At 37.9% G+C, this 11,683-nt stretch overlaps 1 long non-coding RNA gene across 1 annotated transcript; it reads left to right on the forward strand.

The window, feature by feature from the left end:
• The first annotated feature begins 1,580 nt into the window (after positions 1-1,580).
• On the forward strand, positions 1,581-11,360 carry LOC140146697 (uncharacterized). The gene is made up of 3 exons (XR_011858284.1): positions 1,581-1,765; positions 7,703-7,836; positions 10,744-11,360. It is a non-coding gene; the product is annotated as an uncharacterized lncRNA (long non-coding RNA).
• The last annotated feature ends 323 nt before the right edge of the window (positions 11,361-11,683 follow it).

Below are 11,683 nucleotides of genomic sequence, written 5' to 3' on the forward strand. Positions count from 1 at the left end.
CGTACTCACCCTTAGAAGATATTTCCAGAATATTCCACAGGGGTAGTGTGGATTTTAAATGGAATAGCCCAATGGTATCTTTCATTGGGCAGAAAATAAACTTAATCAGAGAAGTGCAACATCCTTGTTTTAAAAAAATGGTTTTCTCCGAACTGTACAAAGCTTTTGATTTAATTCTCTTCATATGCATATTTTGGCATTTTTTCAAAAACTTAAACCACAGAATACTGGAACATACATGTGGTCCAGACGATCGTAAAAACATCAAAATTCAGATTTTGGTACCCTTGCCATTGTCATAGATGTAACATAGTTCAGCCGAAAGCCGTGTATTTAAGCATAGACCATGCATGATTATGGTGGAACGAACTTTTTGCACACTATAATTATATTACGCTGTAGGTTGTTTGGAACTCACTTCGCAACCAGCACATCCCCCAGACTTTCGTTATTAAAAACGCCAGCTTAAAACCCATCTCTGTAAATTGATTGTTTTTATGTTTGTTTGTCATTTTCGTGTTTTTGTTGGTGAGGTGCCTTTTCTTTGTATTTGTTTGAAACTGCTTTTGGAAATCGACCAAAAGTCATGGTGAAGCAGCCAAAACATACAAGGTTTTTAAACATGGAAGTTTATTAAAACCTATTAATAGAAATGTCCACTAAAAATTGAAGTACTTTTAAATTGATTCAGATCTAACTTTATTGGCTGGGAATTGATGAAAGAAACATTTTGGCGTTTAAATAATCTTAATCGGACGTTTCATTCCAGAGTGTCACGGTTTAATATAGGGCTGCTAGAACAAGTCCAAAAAGGAATACTAACAGAAAGTTTTTTCTTAATATATTTATTAACTAGCGTTATCTGGAACATTACATTTACTTATAACAACATGAAATAAGATCATCCTGAAAATTTAAGCGATTTTGTTGACATACAACAAAAAATATAAGACCTCAAAACCCCGGGGGGGGGGTTCTTCGAAAAATTTTGTACGGGGGTGTGCCACGCAGACTTTCGGATGCTGACTTTCTCTATACCTACTTTTTGCTGTTTTGCTACCCATCAGTATACCAATTTTCAAGAAAAAGCACCCAAAAAGCACCCAAATGTGCCATTATTGGGCGCTTTATGTGCACTTTTTCCAAAATACGCCCAATTGGGCGCATTGGTCTCCACTGAAAACCCACCCATTGATATACTAACATAGCTGAAAAGGTACCCCAAAACCGTGGCACATCCCCGTATACCTTCAACCACATTATGTTGACCTACGGTACTTCTACTCATGAGGGGTTAATATCGGGGTTATAGCCATGGTTTTGACATCTAGGCCTATATATCCTATGTGTCGTACGTGTAGCAGTCTTATCCTGTTTACTTGGAACAAGAGTTCGAAGAAAAGTAGAAGCACAGGCTAGGCTAGGTTTAAACCTGGATACTATGAAGTCGAAATGACGTGACAGGTACGTGACCATTATAATTAAGACGTTTTCCAAAAATCTGAAAGATCCTGGCTATGATCCATTCCTATTATGTTTCCAATCGTTCCAGATTGTATATAAATGCTACTGTTGAATAGCAAACAATACAGTATTGCAGGAACTGATGCCACTTTTGGACAGTCGACAGTGCAAACACAACTTCATTCTGAAAACATTAACAGTTCAAATATTTCAAGCTCAATCTCTGAAGTTTGACGGCACTTCGATTTGGCGTCTTTCAAACCGGACTCCTGTCTGCAGTCAACTTGATACGGTTTATGAGGTATGTTAGTTTACATTATTTTAATTTAAAGCCATAATGTACGATTTCCATCAAATTTTGTTATTTTTTTTACTGAAAATGCTAAAATAATACAGTGTGGGCCAAAAACAACTTTACCCAATTTGAGAGGGTGGTTGCTCGAATTGTAGAAGAGCTATTCATAATATTGTTTCATATTCTAAATGTATATATTTCTAAAAGTATGTGATGAAGAAATGAAAGCAAAAGAAGCTAAATTAACAAAATGGTGCTAGTTTTACGTCCGAGGGTCAAAAATCACTTTGTCCACACGTAATTCAATGGTATATGTGTCCGATTGCTAAGAGTACGGCATACATATGCGTTAGACATACATGTAATTGGTAAACACGTCTGGCTTGTCTTTGAAAAGTGATGATTGTTTTACATGCATGAAAGAAATACGATCGATTTTAACACCCATTTACTTGTCCTGTACTCGAACTTCACTCCTGTCATTGACCAACAATTAGCATAAAGGTTTTATCTGGCGCAATTTTTGAATTTTAAATTGGCCTTCGTGCATTTTGTGACTGCGTGGTTTATTTCTAAATAGGTTTGCAAGGTGTCAAGATAAGGTAATTCACAACACAAGAGATGACTTTTATGGCAAAGGTATACTTAATTAAGAACAGAAAGCTTTTTGGTAGTGCAGCGTCAATTTCGGATTCTTTTCCCGAACGTAAGATCCCACCGAAATCTACCATAACTCTACATACGAACAACTTTCACAACCTAGGAAGTGTGATGAATAGATGCAAAGCACGGAGCGGACGTCCAAGAACTGGTCGTCCAGCTGCAAATATTGCAGCGGTTCAAAGGGAACTTGCAGCTAACCCCAGAGTCAGTTGTCGAGGCAACAATTTGCCGAACATACCACGAACGCAAAGTTTTAATAACTTCAAACTTTCTTGTAGATAACATTTCGTAATGACAAAAAATTCAGGTCTGAGGTTACAATTGCTTTGCGCATATTTAAAGAGAATTGTGTTTATCTTTGCAGCGTGAAAGCTGCATATCATGACGAAATATCATAGCTTGACATTTAAATTGTTCATGTTTGATTTATTTGATTTTGTTATATAAAATTGCTGAACAAATTTGTTCGTATACTGAATGGTTCTCGTTCTTTATCGAACTCGCCATTGCAAGTGGTGCGACGCGACAGCTAGTAGTAGGCCTTCGCGTGGACAAAGTTAATTTTGACTCTTTGATTTAAAACTAGCGTCACGTTTTTAATTTAATACAATTTTGGATAGTTTTCTCACCAAATACTTTAAAGAAGATGTTCTTTATGAATATGTAAAAACAATTTGCAGCAGACTTTTCAATTTTGAGATATGAACCTTTTAAATTGGGTAAAGCTGTTTTTGGCCCACACTGTATTAGTAGTAACTGTCAGGAAAGTACGTTCCTGTCCAATAAGCCTAAATAGCAGGGTAACATGAAAGAAACACCACTGGCTATTTTGGCCGCTTAGGCACGGGATCACAAATTGGCTGTGCTCCAGCAGGGCCACCCGCTCTGGCTGTGCTCTAATCTGAGTGGAGACAGGCGAAGCCAAATCAAGGTTGGCCCTGATACCTGCGATCGGCTGCGCTTATACTAATAGCGCGTTGTTACTACCTACCTTGCGACCCATATCGGCACAAAAGGCTTGTGCAAATAGCTAATAGCCCAGAGAAACCACAAATCCTAGGAACAATAGGAATAATGGTTAGTATTGGTCAACAAATATTATGCAAACCACATTATTTACCCAAGCAGATATATAATCCTCATGCGACCTAACACCAAATGACCCGCTCTGGCTGCCGCCTTCAAAATACATTGACCACCCAGATTGCAGCCAACCTGGGAACTGTCGCAGCCAGACAGCACAGTCAGAATTAAAAGGGGTAGCAGGGCCTAGGCGGTGTGCCGTCCCTTTCGTGTTTCATTTTTGTAGATTTGAATAGCGCTTTCAACTCAAAAGGTTATTTGCCCCAGTACTATACTCCTTTGTCAAATTGCACCTGTGCATCTTCATTCAGTCACAAAACGTAGGCTATATGCTTCACTGCATTTTAGTTATTACCTTCCTCTCACCCAATGACCCCCCTTTTTGTTTTTCTGTCACCAAAAGAAACCATCTTTTAAGAGAATTTTAGACAAATATCTCACCGAATGACCCTGGGTTTTTTTTTTTTTTTTTTTTTTTTTTTTTTTTCTTAAAATTTCAAATTTTGATGACTTTTTGAAAATTTTGTATCGACTTTGATATTTTGACCCAATATTTTCACACATTTTGCAATTCCGAATTTGTAATATGTTATCAAAAACAACATTTTGAAAGTAATTGACGACGGAAAAAAAAAAATTCAACGACGGAAACGTTTACAATTTGACAAAATGGTCAACTTTGGGCTTGTCGTTTTATATGAAGTCAACCTATACGATTACTGGGAGTTAGCAAAGTTGTAATTTAAGACTATAGTAGTCATATAAAAGTGATGTTTTATAAATTTTGAAGGTGGACCACATCGACTTTGGGCCCCTGAAAATGTTGAATTTCAATAAATTTCATCTTCGTGAGGGCGCTGTTCGAAATGTAAATGAGTTGTGACCACAATTTTTTGGATATGCATTGTATTTATCCTATATATAGCATCAGTGATAACAAAAGATAATTAATCTGACAAAAAAGGGAATTTAGGGGGCTAAACTTGCCAGTTTACAAAACATTAAATTTTTTCTTGCATATTTAATGACCCCGTGACACAACACGCAATTACACAAATTTTTTATTTTTTGACAAATTGGGCATGCAGTTAGTGTGTATACAAAGTTTCAGACCTCTCTCTTTTTATAAAGAAGGCACAGACTCCCAAAGATGAAATGTATTTAAAGGGCAACTTTTGGGTCCAAATTTAGACCCACCTACTCCAACTTTAAATGGCTGCCACAGAAAATTCGTAAGCGCTACAGACCTCAAATTTGCCGGTTTTTGATATTTTTACAGGTACAACATATGACTAAAATATAAAGCAAATCTGAGGGGGTCAGGTGGGGCGCCTCCTTGATTTCATATGGAGTGACCCTATGAGGTAAAACCATAGAACAATACCTGGAAGCGGCAATAGAAATTAGCATGAGGCGCATTGATATGTAAATAGCGTATTGTTATTGAAATGTGTGCTCAGACTTATAGAGGGCGACAGTCATGTTAGGCAGACGGAGAATGGCTGGATATGCCGGGCATGTCAAATTGCTGAGTGAAGGCTGATAATCAGTAATCACCTTTTGTATAGGTAATAAGCTAGTATATTTCGTGTACCAGTTGGTTATAACAAAAAAAAATAGTATAATATTAAATATATTAAGTGTACAAACTTTGAAATTTACGTGAATTTGAAGAGCAGATAGAGCTTCGAAATCTAGTCATCTGGTGTGAAATTCTGCTGCGTGATCCCCTCTACGTGGTAGAATTATATTCATAAAACATTGAATTTAACAGATATCATGGGCAGCCAACCACGATGATCAAGGTGTCAATATGAATTATTCATAATGGATCGATAACTGGCCTCATTTTCTAATCAGCGGCATGCATGTTTCATAGGATTTGCGTTGCTAATAGAACAACCGTGAATTTAGTGTCACCCCTTGGTAAAACGGCTCTTAGTCACGGATTCATTCTTTCCTACCCAGAATGTCGAAGGTGGTAAAAAGTGGTATACCATAATTAGTCTGTATTTTCATGATTTCTCCGGAAATACATCGAATTGGATCGTCAAATTTCAGGATGGTATATGAGAAAAATATAATCTATATTATATCATACCAAAAACTCATCAACAATGAAAAAAATTGGGGGAGGGGAGCCTGTCAATCGGGTTACGGACCTTTAAAACAGGGAAGTGAGAGTAGTATCACTTCCCATACTGCAGTTACTGTCCGTTTTCCTATACACAATACACAGTGCTCTCACCATTGACGCGTGACCTGTACAAATGATGTATGTTGGGAGAATGGACACTTGCCTAGTTAACATCACTGTGTGAAAAATAACCAGCCAATATTTTATTTATTCTCCAAACCTTCTAGCAAATATATTTCTCTAACATGACCTAAAATTACAGCTAGGTTAGATGTTCAGAAATGGTCGCACTTTTGTAAAATATGAGTGAGGGCAAGGCATAGCTAGCCAACTCCCCGTGTTAATTGAATGGAGATTTGACCGAAAATATTGGTATCGGACCGCTCACTTCTGAAGGATGCCACAAAAAAACGGTAAAAGCTACATTTAAATTATTCTAAATAGGTTCTAGAAAATAAAGTTTTGTAACATGTCCTAAATTTTTAGCTAATTTAGATGTTTGGAGAGGGTCGCACTTTTGTGTTTTAGGAAGGATATGTAAACGACAGATAACACCAAAAATATGAAGAAATTATTTCCAAACCGTGTTAAGTCAACAATCATTATGTTGCTCATTTTGAAGAATGCTGGTTAACAAAAAGCAGGTCTTTGTCTCATTTCGTGAACAAAAGTACACATACCATTGTTTCCTTTCGTTTCCTTTATAATCGGTTACCCAACTGAAGCTATAAATACCAGCTTTATTGCGATGTCGCACATTGAAAACAGATACTTGTGCACAACCAGAGAAGATCTGATTTAATCAGTTGAGCTGCTTCAATGAGTGTTATCTTGGTTTAATAGCTTTTAATGGGGTTTAATCCTGCAAAGGTCGAGATGAGTTCTACTGTAGACATGACTGCATCATGCCTGGTTAAAACAAGACTGTCTTAGCTGTTTTTAAAACTCCCGCTACCGCTACATCACAATAAGACTATCGAACAGTGCAGTAGTTGTATGTCGCGCAAGCATATCGACATACCAGTCCCTTGCCTTTGTTAATGAGTAGGCCTATTGAGGTCAACTCATCTATAGATAGGCCACTTGCATAAACTTGTTATACTTTTTGCTTGAGGAAACTTTTGAATTGAAATCATGCTCATTTTTTCCAGTTTTAGCATTTGAACTAAAAAAACTGCAGTACATGTATAGGCCTACTTCTTATTATAGGAAATGAGGCAAGGAAGTCATCTATTTTAAATCACTTTTAATCACCTGAGCACTACCTGCCGATCTAACATAATTGCCGCTGATTGGTCAATTACATGATATCTTCACTTTAATCACCAATCAGAATGGAGCTTTGAAAATAATTCACCCCAATTATTTTTGCGTGGTGAAATTAACAATGTTGCTGATTGGTCCAATTGATAATGAAAACTTCTTTTTGACCAATCGGCAGGTAGTTCTCATGGGGTTAATTTAAGGACATAGACACCTCTGACATAACTTAATCTGAACTGAATCTTTATTTCCATAAAAACAAGCAAAATACATTGTTGCATATTTTATTGGCTTGAACTTGGAGAGTGACCATGTCCAAGTTCAAGCTAAAAGGACTATTCCAGTTGAAATCCATACACCCCCTATGGAAGACATGACCTTAATCTCCCACAGAGGGAGTGCGGATTTCAAATGGGGTCATCTGAATGGGTGCCTCATTTTGAAATCCACACCACCTGTGGGGAGATTAAGGTCATGTCTTTCATAGGGGTGTATGGATGTCAACTGGAATAGCCCAATGGTGGACAAAATCAAAGTAAAATAAAAGTTAACATTTGAAGAGTATCGTCGCAAAACGCAATAAATGCCATTTCTGAAATTTTTGAGTTACGATTCAGGCACCATATTTTAGCAGCTTAATTTGCGTAGGCCTATATCTCAAATTGGTAAAAATGGATATATCGCGTTTTGCGATGAAGCTCTTCATTATCCGTACTGGCTCTATTAAAGCCCTTAAATATTATTGTTTTCTCTAATAGAGTACTGTTTGTAACTTTCCTTATCCATTTATTATTCAGGAAGTGAACGTTACAACTTATTGTGGAGCAATGGAACTGTCGTTGAAGATCTGTCTATTCGCCTTCATGGTACCAATGGTGCTGTGCGGTACCTGTCCCCGGTATTGGACATCATTCGGTGGAAAATGTTACAAGTGAGCCTATAAAATTGTCAGCTTGTCTATTTGCCCCACCCCCACCAAAGAGATATGTCTCAAAGCTGCCGCGTGCGTTCGTCTGCGGTGTCCCTTTTTCTCAGAGAAATTGGCCAATGTTTTTTCTAAAACAAAAATATCAGTAAAAATATGTTTGAACTCTCTCCCCGCAGGTGTGGACTGCAGACGACAAGTTTCATTTTTGTTTTCGCTCTATATCGCTCAGGTACACCTCAGTGAATATATAGGCTACATCCAGTTTAGACCTTGGAATTAAAGTAGACCTTTGAACCTAAGTAGCTCCAAGTCAAGCTTCTTCTGCAAATGCTTTTGCTTTGTCTTCACTAGAAATATTTTATAGTATAATATTTGATAGGATAATGCCTGGTAATGGAAATGCAGACTATAAATGCTAGCTACTAAATTAACCTCACTCCCTATGACATATTTCAGTGAGATATCTAACTTGAGGTGGGCATAGAATATTAGCCTCATTTCCCATGAAATTATTTATAAAACTGTGTTCTGTAGCCCACAGTGGAGGGTTTGTTACCTGGGGATGATATTAGTTTCAATAATCATAGGTGTTGACAGATTGATAGTGGTCTGGAAGTTCAAGTTAGTAAATTACATACTGCTCATGAACTTCTTTAGATCAGATTTTGTTTGCCAGCCAGCTAGGTCAGTGTGCATGGCCAATACAATACCAAATGCCCATGAACTTCTTAAATTTGCATTGAGAGGTAAGAAGGCTTGTTCTGACCAGGGTATGGATTTGATATAATCAGCCCAGCATTTAACAACATTATTAACAACATTGAATGTTAAGGCCAAATGTTTATATCTTCTCCATTACATTGCACACAGTATTTTGATGCATTACCTGAATAGGTTTAGTTTCATATTACCTTCAACTTTTACTTTTACTCTCTAGTTGAAAGTAAGTGGCACTAATGAGGTTCTCAGCATTTAGGTCCAGTTTTAAACCTTTAACTTTTACCTCATATCCCTGCTTTTACCCTCTTTCAAGTTGAAGTCCAGTGCATAATGAATATCATCAAAATGTTGTTTCCCTGTTTAATTCCGACCTTATTCAACACCAACGACTTACATTGCACAACCATGTGTTCCAATCATGCCTGAGCACTCCCTTTTAAAGGTTTTTTTTTATTAATTCAACAATTTTTAGAATTGTAAATGTTCATGGAATATGAGCATGAAAAATGCATTAAAATGAGTACCAACAGAACAATTCTAGTATTGGATCTGTGGTTCTTAAGATAGCTCTTGATATTTTGAGAAACTTCTCAAAACTTGGGACTTTTTTATGTTGACGCCTAGGGCCTATGGCTAGCACGCAGTGCTTTTAAAAAGCATTTTTTGGAATGATTGTATGATTAACACTTTAAATTGGTGAAAATGTTTCATTATTTGTATGTTAAGTTTGAAAGTTTCGAGCATCTGAACCTTATTTTTACTGAGTTTGAGTTGGGGACGCACTCCGCATTTGATTATTTAAATCTTCGGCAAGCTTTGAGACATTATTATTTCTTGTAAACTGGGAAAAGACATTAGGCTCTATAAGATTAATGTTTTAGTTCTCGTCCAGAGGATTTTCTTGAATTGATGAGGAGGAGGTTTTTTTTCTTCAATGTAAAATTAACATTGTGAGTAGTTTTTGGTCTTTTCCATCAGCGCTCAGGGAAATGAGGAGGCCCTTTTTTTTCTTCTTTTTCAAATGTGATATTCTGAGGGATAAACCCCTAGAGTACAACAAAAGGGCTTGGAAGTGATCCTAGGGCTCTAATAAACTTATTCATATGAAGTTTTCCTAAAGCATTCCAAAGTCTAAATTAAATAGTTTTGAATTTTTTTTTTAATGAGGAGGGAGGGTACGAGAACCAAAACATTAATATTTGTTGGCCTACGTTCAAGGATTTGCATAAATTAATTTGTGGTGTGTGATTTTTAATATCAAATTGATTCGGAATTCTCAAAACTTGAATTTGTTTCCCTAATGAACTTTTTTTGAACTTGGTTAACTTATTTAGCATGTTTAGGCATAGTTTTTCCAAACTTTATAAATTGAGCTAAAAGGGTTAATGTTTGCCCCCCCAATACATTATTTAGAATATCTATCTATATATTCCAGCTCCACACCTCATTAATTTCCCTGACTCAGTTTGGTCTCTAGTGGACTGGTGGTGCAACGCAGTGGCGTGTCCGGGGGGCATTGGGTGATGAAGCCGGCCCCCGCACTTTGTTAAAAAATCATGCGAAATCAGCCGTTTTTTGGCTATTTTAGCAAAAGCCCCCGCATATATCTTTGAAAACCCTCTGAGCCCCCCCGGCAGGAAAAGATCCTGGACACGCCGGTGCAACAGATGGGGGTGGGGGAATATCCCCAGTCAAACTCTTGCCTCCCATGCCGCCAGTAAAAATCCAAAATTACGAACATTTTCACTTTTTGTGGCAATTTTATTTGTGCGCAACATTACCCCTATAAAATTCACGTCCCCCACGCCGCGTGCCCCCCGAAATTCTAGTGCCGCATTACTGCTCTTCAGTAGGCCTAGGCCATAGGCCTACTAAGTGTACAAAAGATTTTTGATGGCTTTGACCAACCTTTTTGTTTCCAACATTCAATATTTACGGCAGGGGAGTGGGAGGTGTTTTTTTGTGAGTCTTGAATGAGAAGAATCTGCATTTTTTACTTGAACCATGAGGGGGAAATGTAAAGTTTTAAATGGGGCAGAAGGGGAAAGTAAGCGGGGAATTCGGACATTTTGAGAGGACGCGAGGGTGGAACGCGAAATTTTTTGTCGATTTTTTGTCACACTACCTCTCCTCCCCATCGGCGTAACTTTTGAACGGTCCCTAAACATGTTCTTTCATGGCTCATTACAGATTGTTTATAATTCCAACTTCGTGGACAAGTGCCCGAGACCGTTGTATACAAAATTATGCGAAATTGGTCAGCATAAACAACCGAGACGAAAACGACTTCGTTTCTTACCTATCTTCTGGTTCAAGTGAAACTGCCAGAGGACTCCAAACATGGATTGGACTGGGGCCTAACTACCATCAACAGAATCCAGTACGGTGGTTGGATGGCAGCATGATGCTCCCCTACACTCGATGGTCAGGTGGTCAACCGGATAATTGGCGGAATAACGAAGGATGCATCGAGACAAACCATAACACAAGGGGCTCATGGAATGATAGTCCATGTAACGATAACCGACAGTTCGTTTGTGAAAAAAGACAAAGTCACAGTAACTGCTGACAATAGCAATAATAGCACTCTAATTAACATGTCTTGCGATCGCGCGTTTCTGCCATTACTTTGTATGTATAATCGCAATAATCGCACTGCGATTTTGAAGAATTGCTATTTGTGCTATTAACAAACTTAAAATATTTCTACAACATTAAAACGGCTTAACGTGGTACGCTATTCGCGCGATTATGCTATTTCCCCCTAAGCAAAAGCCCCCGCATATATCTTTGAAAACCCTCTGAGCCCCCCCGGCAGGAAAAGATCCTGGACACCCCGGTGCAACAGGTGGGGGTGGGGGAATATCCCCAGTCAAACTCTTGCCTCCCATGCCGCCAGTAAAAATCCAAAATTACGAACATTTTCACTTTTTGTGGCAATTTTATTTTTGCGCAACATTACAAATAAAATTAATACATTACTATACAATTCACGTCCCCATGCCACGTGCCCCCCCCGAAATTCTAGTGCCGCATTACTGCTCTTCAGTAGGCCTAGGCCATAGGCCTACTAAGTGTATAAAACTGAAGATTTTTGATGGCTTTGACCAACCTTCATTCTAAATGCAGA

Source organism: Amphiura filiformis, chromosome 2 (assembly GCF_039555335.1).
Source record: "Amphiura filiformis chromosome 2, Afil_fr2py, whole genome shotgun sequence".
Lineage (NCBI taxonomy): Eukaryota > Metazoa > Echinodermata > Ophiuroidea > Amphilepidida > Amphiuridae > Amphiura > Amphiura filiformis.